Here is a 19422-nt window from a genome sequence, read left to right as displayed (position 1 = left end):
GTATATGAGTTGAGTAGAAAAAGGTTGTTGTACATGCTCATTTTGATCATTTAAATACATATGTCCGTCTTCTTTGATTCCGAAATAAACAGGTTAACTATTACCTTTAAGATTATTATTGCTTCCTTTTCTTCTTCTGTTATATACAATTCCCGTCTATGCGGCATGTACGGGAAGCCCATGTATGGTCTATTGAAGCCAAAGAAGTAATTATCTTAAAACAAAAGAGAATATTTGGTATATAAATTGAGAGAATACAAAAACAACGACTTGTTTTTGATCAATGACTTCACAATAAATGTAAAAAGTTTTTGATAAAAGTGCTCTATATACGTAACAAACATGAATTTTAATCAAACATTAAACACAATTCAACAGCCAGTAGAAGTACATGCAAGACCTACTAAAATATTTACCACGATGTATGTCTGTTGGAACAACGTAGATCATGTAAAAGAAATTGGAACTTTATCTTTAATTTTTTTTCAATTAAGCAAATAATATGAAATTAGTTCTGCAGTTACATTAAAGGAATGACTAGACTAGAATACTATGAGTTGTGTTATGCTGTTTTTTGATTGAGAATATTTTAAAGTTTAAATCCGTAGACTATAAATACCTTTCCTTTATATGTTGTGTTTTTCAGATTTGCTTTCTGAATTTGACAGTTTTTGCGATTATTTGTCATTTATTCAAGAGCACTATTTTTCACATTTGTGTACCAGCAATCTCTTAAATGCTATGCTACGAGTTATCAGCATGTCTCTTTCCGGTTTCGTGTTTTGTTTTCTTAAGTATTGGGTTTTTTTTTGTCGATTTCCTTTATTTCATGGCATTGTCAGTTTATTTTTTTATTTATTAACTTTAGGTTTTTGTATTGTTCTATGCGAAAGCCTTTATGATCTTGAAATAGTTAAATAAAACAGTGTAATTGTAACCCTACGTAGACCTTTATAACTTATTTATTTATCTGAAATAATTATTAAGTATAATAAATATAATATAAATAAGTTTGAAGTGTAATAGGGGTTTGTGTATTATTCGGACTTAATTAAATTAATATCCTGTTCATTATTCAAGTGAAGTGGTAAAACCCACCTGTGTTCGTTTTCTTATTAATCAACATGTCCCTGCCAGACATATACATTTTCTCTGTCGCTTTTGTATTTTGATATTTCGTAGGATTTTTCATAATTGGTACTGTCCCAGGTGCAATCAACCTTTAGGATATTAAGGAATAGTACATGATATTAATCACTTACCGTATATTTCACAACATTTTTGAAGGACAAACCAAACTGTGAAAAAATAGACAGTTAACAGTTTTCCTGACTCAACTTTAGATTTGCCAAGATCAACTAAGATTGACGATAATAAATCATTAATGAATAACGAAGAACACAATCCGAAACACAATGGTATAATGTAGTTAATAATTTGATTCTAATGTTATGTTGTTAAAATAAATAATTATAAACTCTGCCTTGTTTTAACATAGGTGAATGAACTGTAAGAACACAGCAAAAAATACAACACTATTATAGTTTCTGGCGAACTGGTAGCACTCGTTATGTTACATATTTCGGTAAAAAAAATCGGTGATTAGTCGTATTTATTTATCTTCTTGATGTTACTGCAATCAAGGAAAAAGAAAGTATTGTGGCAAGAAGAAGTGGTATATATCTATTATCAGACAGTATTAAACGGTAAAACATATGTAGATGACGTCTTAGATACGTGTGCATGTGTCCATTTATGGGATCTTTGATTATATTGTCCTGCAAGCAAAACATATGTATCATGGACTCGCAATCGATAAAATTGTGTACAAATTGCAATTTCATTTTTTGGAGTCAATTTTGAAATTAGTCGCCATTTTAACGTCATGGCTAACTAGAAACATTCAGTTACATTGTATATGTTTGTAAACAATTTGATGTTAATTCTATTTGCTTAACGGCCACTTAATTGTATCAGTTGGACTATTTAATATGAATCAGTTGAAAGACCAAATTAATTACGAATGCGAGGTTCATAACACCAGATTTATAGAGCATTATTTTTATTTTCTAGCTTAGGGTCGATAATGCTGTTAGCGGATTTCTTTATCATGTTGTTTGCAAAAATGTGTAGTATTAACAGGATTCTTTTTATTTTCGCTGATAAATCTAGAAGGAAAATCAATAAAGTTTCCACTTCACCAAGTTTATAAAACTGCTATATCATTTTTTTGGAGGAACATTAAGAACATGTTTTTCCAAAGAGTTGCGTCAAACATAATCTTAGTGTTTCGAATAAATTTCAAGATATAACCCTTTCCTACATGGAAAATTTGAGAACGTACGCGTTTTGCATATGATCACGGTAGGTCCGGCTAGGATCGTGTTTTTTCGAGTGATTCGGTCCGTTTTTCTCGAGTGTAGTTCGGGCTTTTTCGAGTGAAAAAAAATGCGATAAGGTCAATTAACTGCTAATCTGTAATTACAATAGTTTTTTCCATGACTATCCATCTTATTTTGATTACTTTACATGTCTTGATCAACAAAAGAGCACAATTTCCTTGTTTCTAACAAATAATTGAGTGTTTGTTATTGTTCGGGCTTTTGTGAGAGCAACTGTGAAATCGTCCGGTTTTGTTAACAAAGGGTTCGGGATTTTTAAAGAAAATTGTGATAAAAAAAGGTATTCTTAACTTAAAAAATGATTTTTCTAGTTTATAACTGTAATCAAGTGAAGGGAAACATCATATCTTCCCGACAAATCAAAAAACCATATTACTACGGTGATAAAAAATATTTTTCATTTAATTCTATTCGGAAAACGTTCTACCACAACATTCCAGTATTAAATTAGAAATTAGAAAATTCTTTATAAGAATCTAGTGCAGGGGACTCATAATCTTTTCAGATTCATTTCATGGTTCTTTTTTTGTCACAGGTAATGATATTTTTCGCTGTGAACCCAAGATTTATTATACGGGACGTATTATGGTATACCATTGTCTGTCCGTCGTCAGAAAGTCGAAAATAACTCAAAAAACGCTGTAACCAATTTACATGAAAACTTTGGAGAATTGTTTATATCTTTTGAGGTATCCTCCCTTTCGGATTTTATAAATTTTAGATTTTATATTTCTGAGCAAAACATTATACGCTCTCTTCTTATTTTTTGTTTGCACTTTATTTTGTCGCTATTGATTTACAATAAAACGAAATGTAACCATGACACCACTGATATTCAAAGTTTAAAAATGTGTTGAGGGGTGAATATTTGCTGAAGAACATTTTTTCAAGTGTGAACAATTAATTTTGTACGTTTCGATGTATATTGTCGTTTGTTTTTGCTGCAGTTTAGTGTTTCTGTTGTACTGTTGTTTTCCTCTTAAAAACGAAATGTTTCCGTCGGTTTTAGTTTATTACCCGGATATGTTTTCGTTTAATCAATTCATGACTATACCAGTTTACGAATATTGTCTTTATTGTAGCTCTGTCATTGTTATTAAGGTTTCAGTTACAGAAAAGGTAAGTCTGCGACTAATAAAAACTATGCTATTTTAATTTCATTATAAGTTGAATAAAAGAGCTTGCAAACAAATTGAAAAACTGTTAACACATTTTACGTCCGTCGAGTTGGCTGCATAGTTCAACGTCCGTATATTAAAAACGCATGAACACACAATGACATTTACCTTTTAAACCTTAATTTAATTTTTCAACAATGTCTAAGTTTTTAAATATACTATGTTTTGTCAAGTATCAAATGACACAAGAACAAGTGATACAAGTATTATTTACTTGTAAATACCAAAAGTGTCTAATGATTACGTAGAACACAATTAAGGATTACAGGATTACAGGATATTTAATGAAATATACTTTCACCAAATATTACTAAGAGATCTTTCTGTAAGACCTGATACTCAGCTGTTAAGTTTCATCCGTGTTGTATTTAAATTGATAAAAGCTAAACACGACATCACTTGATCTGACAAAGTCTTAACGTAATTGTGTATCCATTGTCTGTTCTCATATCAGACCGTCAAAGCCGTAGATTGCCTACAATGATTGCTATCATCCTCTTCATTTGAACTTGAGTAGATAGTTGTCTAATCGTCATTCATTCCATATTCCTTTTTTATAATAACAGATCTACATCTGTCAATCGAACACTACAACCTCTCGTCTTGTTTATTTTTACATGACTTAACTGAATGAATTTTGAGCCGTGACTATCAATCGGAACGGCGTCTGAAAGTCTGAAAAAGTCTTCATGTTCAGTCAAATAATTCTTGATAAGACAAAATGACCGTTTTTGACTGAAAATCTTGCTTCTAGTGTTAGATGTTACCATATTTGATTGTTAGTCCTGTTGTAAGTTTGTTTTGGTGATTCGAACTTGCTAAGAAAGGATTGTATGATAAGGCTAATTAAAGTTTTGGTAAACAATGTCGCCTGTATTGTTATCTTGCATGCCTTTTACTTAGATTCAGGAATTATAAGAAATCAACCGATCACTCATTCATTTCTTAATTATCATACTAAAAAGTTTTCTATATAAGTAATACAAGTTACACTGACTTATGAATCTTATACTAGTTAACAGTTCTTAACAAACTGAAGTCAGTGAAACTTCTTAGTGAAAGTTGTTGTTTTTTAAATCTAAACATCCTTTACCCATATTGTTCGAAAAGGTATCGTGATTTAGCTATCAAAGAGCAAAAATGTGCTCTATATATATTGTTTTGTCTATCCAATAAGTTTGAAAGTAAATATAGATCATGACAAAAACACTAAAATTTAGTTCTACATGTTCTACGTATTGTAAAATTTCAAAACGTACATGTCGACACAAAGGTTATTTCAAATGAAATTTTAAACATTCAATTTCTTATTTATATCGTCACTTACGGATTATCCACGCTGTCCATAGGGCCAGTATTCCACAAATTATATTAAAAGGATATGATGACAACTTGCGAAATCCTGTTGAAATTGAATAAAGAAAATTTATCCTGAAGTAAAAATTAAATAGTTACATTCTCAAATAATGACAAAACGGACAGATTAATAGCCTACTTTGCAGTATGTTCTTTGCTCTTTTTTGAAGGCCGTACGGTGACCTATAGTTGTAAGTTTGTGTGTCATTTTGGTATCTGGTGGAGAGTATCTCATTTGCAATCATACCACATTCTCTTTTTGATTAAATTAAAACAAATATCATCATATACTTTAATCACATCTTATCTTTCTCCTAGTTGATAACTCGGCGTTTTCATGTGAATAGTTATAGAGAATGTTTTAAAAATATCTATGGCCGAGAAATATTGATTTATGTTAATCAGATAGTAATGGTGACGACTAACTGATGGTTGGATTCACGGTCATGAACATATGTTTGTTTGGTTTTTTTTAACCACAATATCATTATCATTTATTTGTTGGTAGTTGTCGCAATTTTGAATATAAATGACATAGATGTTGGAATGCGTGAATGTTAGGTGTCATTTATATAAAAAAAAAAAACACACTAAGAAAATACCTTTAGTATTGGCAACGATATTAAATCCATGCATTCATAGATTAAAGCAATGCATTAGTAAACATTGGGATCTACTAAGACAGGATGCAGTTTTCAACGCAATATTTTCAAGCAAACCAATAGTAGCTTATCAAAAGCATTAAAATATTGCAGATCTATTGACAACGACAAAATTAAAATAAACTGATAGGTAAATCCCTGATAATGGTGGGCCTACAATGGTTAAACCCATTCATAAATGCTATACATTTATCATTAGCATATAATACAAAAGCCGCCGAAACACTAAATTAGTGTAGGATTGTTGTAAGCAATTACAAGTCTAGTAACATTAGCATCCTCTTTACCATTATATTGTTAATTAATTACAATTGAATACTATGTATATGGAGTCTTTGGAATAAGTTTGTATTTGCATTCAGGATTTGGATAGATGCTGGAATGCGTGGATTATAGGTGTCATTTATATACAAACTTTAAACAAACTCTAGATGTTTTTACAAGGGACCTCAATATCGTTCCGATCGAGAGATAAAAAAATTTTGAAAAAGACCAACATTTCGTCTTCCATCTACAATAGATTGCAAACAGTTTCGTTGGGTCATGAAATACGCTCTTTCATGGCAGTGTAAAAATCGGTATGAACGGTAAAAATCTGGTTTAAAAGAAAATAAACTACATAAAATTCAGAATGTAAATGGGAATGTGTCAAAGATACAACCCGACCAAAGAGCAGACAACAATGGATCTTCAATGCAGCGAGAAAACTGCTCCCGGTGTCGTCTATTTCTAGAACAAGAATCAAACTTCAAGTACTAGCAATGCGATTTGTGTTTGTACCTGCCAGCCTAAAATGTGGCGATGGCATGGCAGTTTGTAACAATGAAATTTAAAAAAAATCTACATTCTAGTCCGTGCGCTACACAGAGAGACATATGTAGTAAACATTCATATTATAACCACATCGCAGTGTAAGGCCTTTTCTGATTTTTGGAAGGTCCCTACTATGTAGTGGCTACCTAAACTACACAAAAATTATGTAAAAGATCATTTCATCTCGGCCTCTAGTAAGTACTCTGCAACAAATCTTATAGTGCATTTAACAAGTTCTTCAACCACTGTCAAAGAACTTATCAGTTTGTCGTAATGTAATATTTCAGTGTTAATTTGTGTGCTTTTCTATCCTGTATGTTCTTCCAGTCTTTTGTATTGTAGTCCTGTCATATACTGTTGTAATTTTAGTGTTATCTTTAACATTGACATTAAAGCGGGATGGTTGGTTAGCCACAAAACCAGGTTCAACCCACCTGTACCAAGTCAGGAAAACGTCTATTGGCGTCTTATAGTCCGTTTCTAATAGCATGTCGCAATGTTCTACTTATTGTTTATTTGTGTATTTCACTGTCCTGAATGTTCTTCCATTTATTTGTATTGTAGTCCTACCATGTAATGTTATCTTTTCAGAGTTATATTTATCATTGCCATAAAAGCGGAAGGTTTGCCTAGCCATAAAACCAGGTTCAACCTACCATTTTCCTGTGATAGGTCAGGAAAATGGCTATTGTTATCTTATTGTTTGTTTTTGTGTGTGTTGCATTTTAGTTTTTCTGTTGTGTCGTTGGTCTCCACTTTTATTTGATGTTTTTCCAGTTTTAGTTTGTAACTCAAATTTGTTTTTTCTCAATCGATTCATAAATTTCGAACAGCGGTATACTACTGTTGCCTTCATTTATCACTAACATGTGCAATAAAACATTTGAAAATAGTAGTGTAAACTAGTTTTTGCAGTTTAACAAATTTTTTGACATTTTTTTGATAAATTGTGTACTTTTAATGGTTTTTGATTCTGTTGACAATACATTACACTTCCTCAAAATCTTATCAAGAAAACTTTTTCCTATTAATTAAATGATTGTTTGATAAATGTAATTGCAAATTATCTCAAGCCTTCTTCTCTAATGAGAAAGGTCAATATGCTAGATATACACTTACTGCAGCTGTTAATGTTCTCCTTGATAACATTCATGTACGTTTCGGCAAACCGTTTATCGACAGCTTGTTTTTTAATCTTATGGGCACCAATTTCGCTCCTATGATAACAGACTTGTTTTTTAATTGTTCTTGGTCACAGCTTATAGTCAATCTAGTTAAAGACCCGTCTAAATTGCATTGAATACAAAAACACTTACCGTTTACTTGAAAATATGTTTCGTTCATTTAATCATCACAAATCTTCTGAATATATTGCCGACATTTACACAAAGGAACTTACTTAATAAAACAAAAATATCTTAGATTTAGATATTTCAGTATAACACGGAAATTTTACGCAAACTTTTACGGCAAAAGGAACGATTGTTTTGTTCCTATTTTTCCTTTTATTTTTTTAGACGATAATGTCCTTTTGGCACCGTCCAACAGTGTTTATATATCATAACTCGTTAGTAAACTATGTGTCTGTGACTACGTTTTGGATTTATTTCAACGAACATGATCTATGTATAACTGGTAATTAATAAGGGCCAGGTATTTCATCAAACAATTTTTTTTTGTAATGTATTGTCAACAGAATCAAAAACCATTAACAAAACAAAACTTCTTTCGCCAAAACAATATATTTTTCGCCACTTGATTATTTTTTCGCCAAGTAACATAAATATATTTTTCGTTTAAAATGTACCTTTTTTTCTACCATCCCCCCTACATGCCCTACTTCCCATAAATAAGATGATTTCGCGCCATTGTATCTATGATTATTCTCTCAAACTTATTTTAGAGTCTACATTTTAATGAATAAACACTAAACATTTACTTGAAAACAACAGATTTTTTTTTTAACTTAAAAGGGAAAAATATTCATTGTATTTTAAACAACTTTTCTAAATGAGGGGGCAACTATACTTTTAATAATAAAGAAGATATAAGTCCTGGAATATAACAAAATTCATAGACATGTTTAGATCATATAATACCAGTATAGTTCGTTGGGAAAGTTTCTTTAACAGAAAAATACTGATGTGCCCTTTTTACTAGCTAAGAAGTGGTTTTTACAACAAAACAAAAGCTTTTATCACATGAAATTGATCACTCATTTCATGTGTAGTCATTACATTGAAGGGTTACTCTCTTTCGATGGATTGTTTCCAACCTTTTGGACAGTTTTCTTTTCTTGACCATCGTAAATGAAAAAGTTGAGACGTAATTTTATGCTTGAAACACGTGTGTCACTCAAACGACTTTACAGAAGACTCCCTAAGCAATTACCTATATTAAAGTGAAAGGATAGTAAAAGTTTTAAATCGGAGATTTTCTTGCTTTTGAACATTTTTCGTCACAACAACAGCTTTCTTTTCTAAACTATCTTTAAAAGGAGAGGAGATGTCAAAAGTTAGCTTCAAACACGTGCGTCGCAAAGTGGTAAATAAGTTATGTATGTGACATTTAGCGGAAGCCATTTAACCATATCATTTTTTCAAACAATACAATCAACACCTTTATTAATTAGTCCTTTGTTGTCGATAGCTATAAAATGCAATCAGCTGATTATTGATTTTCTGTCCAAATCTTAATGAGGTCAAGGTGAATTCCGAGTATTGTCTTATCGGGTAAAGTCCGAGAAACTCGAAAAAAAGTAAATAAACAAGATGGAGGAAATAAATCGTTATAAATATTTATTTCGCCAAATTCTTTCGCATATGACGATTTTTTATCGCCAAAATTATTATTTTTTCTCAAATTGCGAAAATGGCGACCGCTAGCGAAAACTCTGGTTACAAAGATTTGGTTTAGAGGTTTGGTTTTACTTGTGAAAAACTGATTTCAAACGGGATTTCACATCCTGATTAACGGAAATGTAATAGACCGAGCCCGGAAATTTAATCTTAAAGGTTTCAAATTCAACACAGTAATGGGATCTTTGAATATTGTGTTTATTATTTTAAATATTTATCTACTGTAATGTACGTATGCACTTTTATGGTTCTACAATCTGTCGATACCTGTGTTTTGGCATTCCACAAGGTCATGTTACTTTACACTTAATCCATTGGATGTTGGACATGATTGATATTTCAGTTTTAAATTCAGGATTATTGTATTAGTAGTGTCACTTTTGTTGTGAGGTTTTAAACATACCCTGACACGTCCGGTCTGTGTTTTGTAAGTTTTTTTTATGTTTAAATCGATCTGATGATTTAAGCTTTTTCAGCTGATTTTTTATTGTTTGTTCTCATATTTGCGCCAGCAAACAAGTTTAACCCCGTCACATCCTGCATGTGGCTGTTGCAAGTCAGGATCGTGTTATTTAGTATTTGTCGATTTGCTTTTGTATATTATATTTGGTTTTTGCTTATTGCTTTGTAAATAAATAAGACCGCTAGTTTTCAAATTGAAAATCATACAACATCTTCTAATTTATATATATATACAGATCAACTTGATCAAAGCATAACCATGACTTAAAAATAAAGAGCATTTTAATATCATTTACCGTCAAAGATATATATTGAGGCACCAGAACTTTTTGTGTTGTTAAAAACGTCAGCGTCCCGGTTGTTATCTCGATTGGTGGATTTAAGATGTAATAAAAATAAAATAGAAAAACACTGAACTATATACATAATATAGGAACGGTAGAATAGGCGAGGATGTCTGCTTAAAGTCCTACGGCAAATTAAATGCATATTCAGGACGAGCACATGTAAATGTAAAATGAATATAAATTCTGACTTGTTCTAGACCTACCTATTGTTTTTGAAATGTACGTATACATAAAATATTTGTCACTGGACTAATGTAAAATTCAATTTAAATCATACGATAATTATGCAAACTTATTATGGTTCCTTTCTAATGTTTTAGTACGCTTTATTTTATATGAGAATCTGCAATTACAGAACCAAGAAAGGTAAAGTTATTGATAACTGCTTTATTAAGACGTGTAAAGGAAATGACAGATGACTAAAATGAAAGTGTGTGTTTTCATGTAAGATGTTGTTTTTCAATTTAAGAATGAAGATTAATCTTACCAAACGTTTTTATCTGTAGATTTTTTCAGTTACTAGTAAGCCCTTTCTACCCGACTTCACGACTACATTTGCGATTTTTTTAGGTTTGTTACAATGGTATGTGTATGACGACCTTGGCTTGTTTATATGATGGATATAAATTTCTCCGGAAAGTTATTTTGTATTTGCCTTATTTAATATGGTCTTTGTTTTAGTATTCAGTATTGTTTTAAACATGAGAAGTACTGATCCCTTATTAAAACAAATGTACATCATGATTAATTGATATAATGTTTTAATTTTATGGGGCTGCAATAACGACTTTATATGTCCCTTTTTATATTAATTGTTTTACTTCTCTGAGATTTTAATAATCTAATTCATTTAAAATCCAAACCAAATTTTTACATCAATTCTGAAGCCCCAATAGGTTTTTCTGTTGAAGAATTTTCTCTTGAATACATTAGGTCTCGAATAAATATTGCTTCCATTAACTTATACTTTAAGTGCAAACCTCTTCTGTCTTTTGTTTTGTCCTTTCTGTTGTTATATGCCCCAGCTGGCCTTGAGAGTAAAAATTGAATTTAAAGAACATGAAAACTATTATAAGTTTTAACATGACAAATCACAGCATTTCCTTTTTTGAAAATTTTATTTGTAAGGTTATAGCATTATTAACAAATACAACTAAACAAATAATGTTTTTTTAACTCTAAACATGTTTTATCTATGTTGTCGAAATTGAAAATTTGTAATTTTGGGATTTGCTCAATGTTGAAGGCCGTACGGTGATCTAAAGATGTTAATTTCTGTGTCATTTTGGTCTCTTGTGGAGGGTTGTCGCATTGGCAATCATACCACATCTTCTTTTTAATATTAACATTTGTTATGAAATGTTAAAAAATTAATGTTTGTCATAATTTTTCAATAATCTTGCGAAATCGAAAGTAATTTTTCAATTTCGAATCATATTAAGAAAATTGATTTATTCAAAGGACTTTACAATATTAAAACAAAAGAAATGGGGAATTCGCCTATTACACAAAATATGTACATGCACAGCAAAAACAAAATGTTCGGCGAAAATATACAAAGACACCAGCCTGTTGAAATCTCCTTTGACAAACATTTCTTCTCAAGAGTAGTCAGATTTAAAGATTTTTTTTTACTGAGCGAACTTCGAAGTAACGTCATTCTTTATTCTACCTACACATTAGTGTACAGGTGCACTTCACAACTTCAACAAAAAAAAACGGTATACACAGGGCAATTTTTATCACATGATTTTCATGTGAATTTTAAATGCATGTGAAATTCACGTGAATTTCAACCTCAAACGAGCTCAAGCATGAAACTCACTTAAAATCAGTTCATGTCCGTTTCACGTGAATCTCAAATACTTTTTTCACGTGAAATTTATGGTCGTTTTGAAATGATACTATTCTAATAACATATTCATCCTCAAATTTAATTCAAATAATGAAAAAAATACTTTTTAAATTATTTTGTAAAGTTAGCATAAAATTCACGTAAATTTGTTTACATTAGATTCATTTGAATCTTAGTTCACGTGAAACTTTTCATAAAAGAAATCACTTTAATTCTTGTATAAGCTCGTATGAGATGAATCTCATGTGAAAAATGGGAAATTCACGCAAGCGAAATTTGTCCGTGTATATTTTGCTACTTCGCTAGTGATTTGTGATAACAAAAATTTGAATAATACATTTTATCAATCTCAAAATAGTTTCAAATAAAAATAACGAAGAGAATATCAATAGCAATAATATTCTAATGTAAATGACAATGACACTTTAAATTAATATCAGTTAATTCTGTATCCGCGATCTGTTTTCCTCCGTCGGATATTTTTCGTTTTGTCACAGGTGGTAAGGTCACCTGCTATTTACCAAAAATGACATAAGATTAACTTTATATTTAAGGTAGCTCAAAACAAAAGAGTTTTCCACCTCCAATCAGACAACTTAATTAAATGACTATCATCGAACTCTAAACTTTATACATAAAGCCTCGGTCACACCTTACTAGATAGCACGAACGGACGCCTAACGGATGAAAATAAAAGTTGTCCGTTGACAAAATTGTTATCCGTTGGGAGTCCGTTGATGTACTGACCGAATAAAACGGACGTGTAACGGATGCATAACGGACACACACCGGATATGCAACGTACGAGAAACGGACACGTACCGTACAGAACGGATGTCGAACGTACATCCAACGGACGAGTACCGCATAAAACGGACACCTAACGGAAGCGTACCGGATAAAACGGATGAACAAGATATACGAAAAAATCAAAGGCGACAATAATAATACATGTAAATCGCATATATATTCAAAATGTTTCTGTGTAACTGGTTTTGGTTTATTCTTCGAAATTCCGCCAAAGGGCAGTGTCTGGCCTGAATAAGAACTGCTTGAATGTGAAGACGTGCCTATACTCTAAGATCGATTATGAATAATAAGAATTCATGAACCTTAAGAAATCTGACATACCAATAATTGGCATTTCTGACGCGAATTTTCAATTTTCATTTATCCGTTTCAGATCCGTTCATCATCCGTTTTATCCGTATTACGTCCGGTAGAAGTCCGTTTCTCATCCGTTCAACATCCGTTTTATCCGTTAAACGTCCGGTAGAAGTCCGTTGGTGAATTTATCTTCCAGACCTCCAACGAATGTATAACGGACACGTAACGGATACAAAACGGAAACGAAACGGACTAGTATCGTACAAAACGGACGCCTAACGGACGTTCAACGGACATTTTATCCGTCGGACGTCCGTTCAAAGTTTTGAACATGCTCAAAATTTTCCACCGGAGAGAACGGACGCCGACGAATAAAACGTACGCTTAACGGACATGCAACGGATATGGACGGACGTCTAACGAATAAGAACGGACGTCTAACGGACATGAACGGATTGAAAAAAAATTATCCGTTAGGCGTCCGTTTGAGCTATCCGGTAAGGTGTGACCGAGGCTTAAGGAACCAAAAGATAGACATGATAGAAGAAATTAATCTTTCATATGATGATAATTGCATTGTTACATAACTATAACATAATTGATTACTGTAAATTAGAAATTAATGAGAGGTTTTATTAATGCAAATAATGCAACTGGGTGTGTATCGCAATAATAAGAACTCGCATTCTAATATCTGATTCATATATTTGCTTTCAGATTTTCCTGAAATTGCAATAATTAATTTTGCATTTTTGTCAATTCTTCAAAAATCGCAATAATATATGCACGCAATAATTTCTGAATTTACAGTATTATGTCATAAGTTGCTAGATTTGGATGTTCACATTTGTATGAAATTAGCTGGTAGATTCAGATGTTCACATTTGAATGAAATTAGCCTCTTTGTTATTAATAGAACTCCAAAATGTGTTATAGATTCTTGTGCAACACAGACCTCTAAAGCCTTGTCCCAGATTGTATTTCATTCTCTGTTAACCCTTCAGTTAAGTTTGCAACCTTACTTCATAAGAAATCACTCAATTTGAAAGGGTATACAATTTGTTCTTTACTTGTTTTTTTTTTTTTTGGTAATCTGAAACACGGCTTTGCAGATAAACGGAAAAGAAACAACAGTTAGGCACCGTTTAAATTCATTGTAAACTACTTTTCATGACAAAAAAGTATGTGTCAAAATTGAATAAACACTATGCATCAAAAATCAGATCTAACGGAAGAAATTATACCATTATTGACCTTGCTGTAAGTCAGTTGCCACAAATATGGTCAAAATAGCGCCTATCTGGATAAACATGAACCAGTAATGATCTCAAAGTTTAATTACACATTTTTTCACTTTTGAAGTTAAAAATATAATATCTTATTTGTGTTTTCTTTTGACAAGAATTCATATCTTGACATTCTCCTCAAGACAATCCGATAAAATCATCAGCATTAACATAAGCAACATTAACTGTTGTACAATTATGTTTGTTTAATAACTGTACTCTTATGTTTGATTCCCTCTGTAGCTTCAAATTTATTTATATGTTCTTCCTTTTTCTATAAACCGATACCTCAATTTCATTTCTAAGACTGTGGTTTTTATAGCTGGTCATTGGCCAAAAAGCTATCAAATGGTTCTATTGAATAACCACAAAGTACTTCCTACATGTTCTTATCTGTATCAGTCAGACTCGTGTTTTTGTTTACTCATTAACTCATTAACAGTGCAAGATATGGAAAATTATTTTTCTTCTGCGGTTGTGTAATATTAAAATTAAACCAGCTGAATATAATTTTTTTTGAAAATTTTGTTGCATTTGAATTGCGCTCACTTGAAGCAATTGTCCGAGTTAAAGAAAAAGATAGATTTTAGAATCTTGCATTGCAAAACATCTATATTTTATCATTTATTCAGAACATTAATGATCAAAAATCAAAAGTGACAAATGTTGTCGCCACAAGATTCTGCACTTAATAAGTGTTATAGAATGATCTTATGATACATTGCAAATCATGAAACTTGTATAAAACTTCGCTGAATTGTTTTTTATTTCATTTTAAACATTGATTTTCTGCAGTTACAGTTTCTTTATACATGTTATAATAATGATAAATTGTAGCTGAATTGTATATCAACGTTTAGTTTTTTTTTTTTTTTTTTTCTAATTCTAAATTTAAACAATTGATATATTTTTCTAAGTGTTTTTTTTTAAACTGGTAAAAGTCATGAATATTTTTTAAGGTTTGAGACGGCTTTAGTTCCGATTAAGATTTTACTATTAGTCATCAAGTAAGATCAAATATTTTAAAGAATAATTGTACCAGTAATGTAATGTAGAAGTTTTGAACTTCACAACTCTGCACACCAAAAAGTGTAGATATCACAGAAACGTACTTAATATATGACCTATTAGAAAAGAAATAGTTGATGGATCAGATGGTTCTGCAAATTAAATTGAAAATATATTCGACCGACGTGTGTTAAATGTACAGTTGATGAAAATAAGTTGTTTCCGCAACTGGACATTTTGTTTAATGATTTGAATGACACTTCTAAACTCAATTATATGATTGGTCTACTAGATTGTAATTCTGTATCGGATTCAGCATGTGACATAGAAGTTTGAGTTTTGATTTTATCCTTACCAATTAAAGGAATGCTATGGTTTTAAAAACAAAATACAAACTTGAACCGTATAGGAAATGAATACTTTTCGTACAGCCTGACATTAATTTACAGTTCACCACCACAGTTTACATTTTTTGGTCTAATGAAACTAAAAACGTATTATAATATGTGTGGTTTTAAGTTTTTGTTGATAGTACAAATTTGTTTTAATTTTTCCCATTTGGTTATAAATGTACAAGAAAATAGATAAAGAAAGTTTGAAATTACTCTTTTGAACTTCACTTTTTTTTATTTCTGAGAAATTACAACAATACAAGTTTCACTTTGAACTATATACCGAAACAAATATCAAAACAATAAGAAATACTGAACTGAAATATTCTTAGGGGATACAAAAATATCATTCACTCAACATGTAGAAAAACTAAATGCACATAAAAGATAATACTATTAAAGGTTTGTCATTCCGATATACAATTGGTAAAACAAACGGCGAAAGCATATTCACCAAAAAAAATCCTGCCATCCTACACTTCTATATCGTCAGCAGAATAATATTTGAATGTATATTTCGACCAGCAATGACATGATAAAAATACTAACAATCATACAAGGCTTTGAGTAAGCATGTACAAAAATTGAGGGCAGATATTTAGCACAAATTATATTTCTGGTTTTAACGACAAATTATCGAATAAGTAAAACAAAACAAAAACGATCTCCAAGGCAAAATCATTAAGGCTTGGTTTTGGCCAAAGAAACAAAAATGTTTGATAACTTTTTCAAATTGGTACATAATGTTTAGAAAGACATAGGGTCAAGAAATATGAATGAAAAACATTAAGATTTTTGTGTGATGACGTCACAACTACGTCATAATCTGTACTGTTTTCACAATAACGATGAAAAATACAGAATTTATGCAGTTTTATATATCTTTATTTCTGTTGTGGAAACATCGTGCGCATCCAACAAACAACAAAATAATTCAACATAAGCTTTATTATAACTATTGACAAAGTCTCACTAAATATAAAGTTGTTTCTTGGGTGCGCACCTATTTTTCAATCCATAATATACTTAAAAATTTGATGAAAAACGAAGAAAATCACGAAATTTTACAAATTATTCAAATTAAGTCATGATTTGTTGTCATGGTAACTTGTTCAATGTCAAAAATTGTTTGTTTTTTCTGAATACCTTGTACCTTAGATACTATATAGTAATTTAAAAATATGTATGATAACTTTTTTAAATTTGCAGTAATGTTTGGGCCAAATAAGGGCCTTATTGCCCCAACTCAAGTCATTACCAGATTTTATAGTCTTATTTTATGCTGGTATTATTTGTCAGTTGATATATGCAGTAGGTAATGTCCTACAACGTATTTCTTTATCATTTTCTTTATACGACTTTCAATTGACAATAAAAGTACAAGGAACGTTGTTTTGAATTACGCTAATGTAATTAAGGTATTCGATACAGTGAATGTAGATCCAGTTCGTCATTTTTGGTTGAAATTCCAAAGGAACACAAAAACAGACCTATGATTTTTTAGCATTTCCCTCCTGGTAAGTGTCTTTGGGTATGTGTTGAGTTTCAAAGTAAATTGTCAAAACATAATCTGTCTATCAAGCAAAAACGTTGTTGTTAAGGGTTTTATCTGCGGGGACAGTAACATGTTTGCCATGGAGGTAGGACAGGTGCTGTTTGCAATATTTAAGTCTTTAACAATTGCTGTATAATGTGTATATAGACGTTTTTAGGTTGTTTTTTCTATTCTACTCTGTATCAACAACCTAGCAGCCTTTACACATCTATCCGAAAAGAGTATCTACGTCTTCTATATCGCATTGAGTCCCTTGTGTGGCATTATTCTCGACTGATTCCATCAGTATTTTAAAGTTTCGTTTTCAATTGATGAATTTATGCTCACGACATTTTTGTCCTTTGAATTAAACATTTTGAAGAGAATTGTTATTGACAATGTGCAAGTCGCCAGTAATAACGTGGCCGGTTGTATCATATTTAAATGGGGAGTTAGCACAGGAGCAACCATGAGATTAAGACTTGAAGTCGTTAATTTTGATATCCTGTCACGCTTGTTTGTAATTGAAAACTTTAGTTTTTATTGGTTAGATATATGTATACGAGTTGATAGGTACAGACTGATCTTTAAAGAATGGAGGTTTTTTCGAGTGATTTATTATTGATGAAGGATATTACCTAGGTTGATGGCATCTAGACCTTCGTTAACATAAATTAGCAACAATGTTCTCTCCATTTGGTGTAGATGAGGGAGCAATTATGAAAGAACCAAGCACATCTATTTCTCACAGTAATAACAAATGCCAGCGATCAATCTTCGAGTTAAAATGAAGGTATAACTCATTTGTTTTGTTATTTCGAAATGTGGTGTTTGCATCAAAAAGAAGAATGAGTATGTTTATTTATAAATTAAAATGAAAAATGCTGATTTGTGTATGGCGTACTTAAACTGTCAGCTTCGATGTTAGAATACATTATACGAATACTTACTTTATGTCTATTATTGGCGGACATGCATATGTTGTTGACTCGTTTTTTGTACACAAGTAATCTACAAAATAATAAGTCAACAGTTAATAGAAACTCTCTGCATATTTGTTAAACATAATTACTGATGTGTGAAACTGTTAAAATAATACGACCTTAGTGACCGATAAGGACAATTGCTATTTGTAAGTTACCTAATTTTTCCAATATTTGCTTTTATATTTGTTTTCTTCCCAAATGTGTGCCTGCTACATTTAAGGACGATTAAATGTCCAAATACGGATACTGATTTTGAGAAATATATTCAAATGGTCCAATTCAAAGTTGATGGTAACCTAAGGCCTCCTCAGAATATTTTCAGGTCCCTTGTCTCATTTGGCTACCCAAAATAACATAAACCCACATCATTTATCGTTTCATCTTTTTATGAATGTTTCACAACAAATAATTTTTCTCTGTTTTAATTAAAGCACAGCCTACTGTCAAAGAACGATCTATTAGATTGTGTTAAAAAGACATGACATTTATCACTAATGGATTATGAGAATACTTCATTTTTTTCATTTCGACTTCTGTTCAACGGTTTTAACTTCTCGACTCCCTACACTACAATTCTACACAATATCATAAAGTCACAATGAAAGGATATCTTTTGATTTTTCAATTGGGTTTCTCTTTCGAAAAGTCTGTATGTGTTTTAATTTAAGTTAGTCTCAACAGAATTGTTCCTGTTTTGTGATGAAGAACAGATTATGAACAGGGTCAGGAAAGGTCAGTTTAAATTTCATTTAATAGAAAAACATATCGATGATATCCGTTAATTCTGCTGTAAATAATCAATAGGAATCTGCAGGTCGCCTTTTGCAAGCAAAACATCTGCTCATATCCAATATACCCTCATTTCATAGTGGCAGTACACATTTCCTCATACCTTCATCCCGGACGGCCTCTATTATGAAGCTTTGTGACTATTTTGATCTGAGCGTCACTGGTGAGTCTTATATAGACAAAGCGTCGCCAATAAGGAAAATCACTACACAAATGTACGACTTCAGATATTGTCTATTTATTGACTAACATAGTAAAACATGCAAAGTTAAATAATCGTTAAACAGGAAGAGAGAGAGTTCATGTTGAATGTCAAACACACATCGGAAAACCGTTTCCGGAATATGAAACTACCTGGTGTTATCGCTTTTTTATCATTATTTTTAG

General features: G+C 31.3%; 1 long non-coding RNA gene across 1 annotated transcript; it reads right to left on the bottom strand.

Annotated features, from left to right (window-relative positions):
- Positions 1–104: 104 nt before the first annotated feature.
- LOC143051188 (uncharacterized) lies at positions 105–18310 on the bottom strand. Its single transcript, XR_012970637.1, has 5 exons — positions 18211–18310; positions 11059–11108; positions 4908–4982; positions 1263–1298; positions 105–214 (listed from the first exon to the last, which is right to left on the bottom strand). It is a non-coding gene; the product is annotated as an uncharacterized LOC143051188 (long non-coding RNA).
- Positions 18311–19422: the final 1112 nt, after the last annotated feature.

Source organism: Mytilus galloprovincialis, chromosome 11, assembly GCF_965363235.1.
Source record: "Mytilus galloprovincialis chromosome 11, xbMytGall1.hap1.1, whole genome shotgun sequence".
Classification (NCBI taxonomy): Eukaryota; Metazoa; Mollusca; class Bivalvia; order Mytilida; family Mytilidae; genus Mytilus; species Mytilus galloprovincialis.
The sequence above is the reverse complement of the archived record's forward strand: the minus strand, read 5'-3'. Positions and strand labels throughout refer to the sequence as shown.